Here is a 2,500-nt window from a genome sequence, read left to right as displayed (position 1 = left end):
CTCGAATTTGGCGGGGATGTTTCTCTTGTGGGTCACGGGGCTGTTCGGCTCGCACAGAACTCCCTTGGTCCACCTGATTCGTGCATACAGGCAGCAACTAAAACTCTGTAAACCTGCTGTGAGGACATCTAAACAGTGGACCAGTGAGGCTGTGGAAGATTTGCGGGCGTGCTTAGACTGTACTGACTGGGATATGTTCACGACTGCTACCAATAGTCTGGATGAACTCACAGAGGCTGTGTACATCAGCTTCTGTGAGGACTGCTGTATCCCAACACGTACCAGGGTGAACTTTAACAACAACAAGCCCTGGTTCTCAGCAAAGCTCAAAAGGTTGAGGTTGGAGAAGGAGGAAGCGTTTAGGAGTGGGGATAGAGACAGATTCAAGGAGTCGAAGAACAGGTTTAGCAAAGCGGTGAGAGAGGCTAAACGACTGTACTCAGAGACACTAAAACACCAGTTCTCTACTAACGACGCTGCTTCTGTCTGCCAAAGGGCTCAGGCACATCACCAACTACAAACCCAGAGCGCCCCACACCACTAACGACTCCCGCCTAGCCAACGACCTGAACGAGTTCTACCGTAGATTTGAAAGACAATTGGACTGTCCTGAACCACCCCTTCCCACCCAAGAGGCCCCATCCCCCACCCATACTACAGAAACGACTCTCTCCTTTCAGGAGGGAGAAGTTAATGGGCTTTTCAAGAGGCAGAATCCACGCAAAGCAGCCGGGCCGGACTCTGTCTCTCCAGCCACCCTCAGGCACTGCGCTGACCAGCTGTCTCCGGTGTTCACCAACATCTTTAACACCTCCCTGGAGACATGCCATGTACCAGCCTGTCTCAAGTCCTCCACCATCATCGCTGTGCCCAAAAAGCTAAGGCCAACAGGACTAAATGATTACAGACCGGTCGCCCTTACATCTGTGGTAATGAAGTCTTTTGAGCGCCTGCTCCTGGCACACCTCAAAGCCATCACAGACCCTCTCCTGGACCCCCTTCAGTTTGCCTACAGAGCCAACAGGTCTGTGGACGACGCAGTTAACATGGCCCTCCACTTCACCCTACAGCATGTGGACGCCCCAGCATCCTACGCCAGGATCCTGTTTGTGGACTTCAGCTCTGCCTTCAACACCATCATCCCTGCCCTGCTTCAGGACAAGCTCTTCCAGCTGAACGTGCCCTACTCCACCTGCAGGTGGATCACAGACTTCCTCTCTGACAGGAAGCAGTGCGTTAAGCCGGGAACAGAAGTCTCTGACTCCAGGTCCATCAGCACGGGAACTCCTCAGGGCTGCGTCCTTTGCCCACTGCTCTTCTCCCTGTATACCAACAGCTGCGCCTCCAATCATCTGTCCGTCAAACTCTTGAAGTTTGTCGGACGACACCACCCTCATTGGGCTGATCTCTGGTGGGGATGAGTCTGACTATAGGTGGGAAGCTGACAACCTGGTGACCTGGTGTAGCCAGAACAACTTAGAGCTAAATGCTCTAAGGACAGTTGAGATGGTTGTGGACTTCAGGAAGAATACAGCCCCACTCACCGCCATCACCCTGTTAGACTCCGCAGTCAAAATTGTGGAGTCCTTCCGCTTCCTGGGCACTATTCTCTGCCGGGACCTCAAGTGGGAACTGAACATCAGCTCCCTCGCCAAGAGAGCTCAACAGAGGATGTACTTTCGACGGCAGCTGAAGAAATGCAACCTGCCAAAGACAATGATGGTGCAATTCTATACAGCGATCATTGAATCCATCCTCACCTCCTCCATAACCGTCTGGTACGCTGCTGCCACTGCCAAGGACAAGAGCAGACTGCAGCGTATCATGCACACTGCTGAGAAGGTAATTGCCTGCAATCTACCAACCCTCGAGGACCTGCACACGACAAGGAGCATGAGGCGAGCGAGGAAGGTTGTGGCCGATTCCTCGCACCCTGGACACTCTCTGTTTCAGCTACTCCCCTCCGGCAGAAGGCTTCGGTCCATCAGGACCAAAACCTCACGCCATGAAGACAGTTTCTTCCCATCTGCTGCTGCCCTGTTACACTGATTTTAACATTTTATCTACATAATAATGACACCTTGCCGATATTAACTACGTTAACCTATTTGCATTTTTTATTTTTAAATTATATCTTAAAGCTATTTTCTATTCGATATTTATTCAATTTCATATACTTCAGCCCCTTGGTGTTAGTTAGACTTTTAAGCCTCATTATTAATATTATCATTATTATTAGAGTATAAGACTTGTTTAAAACGTATGTAAGATTTTAGATTCCTATATGTTGAATGTATGCACGATCCTGCCAAAGTAAATTCCGTGTCGGTGTGAACTTTCACTGCGAATAAAACCCTTTCTGATTCTGATTCTGAATGGGAAAACGGGTCATTTTCGCGTTGCTAGCCCCGACGTAGGAATTTGCAGGTGAGAAAAAAAGAGCACGGCCAGGCGGCTCCCCTAACCGTTTTTTTCCGACCGAGCAAAGTCCGCCGAGACC

This window comes from Petromyzon marinus, unplaced genomic scaffold, assembly GCF_048934315.1.
Source record: "Petromyzon marinus isolate PM22_M1 ecotype Great Lakes invasive population unplaced genomic scaffold, UKy_Petmar_22M1.pri1.0 PM_G_Scaffold_18, whole genome shotgun sequence".
Lineage (NCBI taxonomy): Eukaryota > Metazoa > Chordata > Hyperoartia > Petromyzontiformes > Petromyzontidae > Petromyzon > Petromyzon marinus.
Note: the sequence above shows the minus strand (reverse complement) of the source record.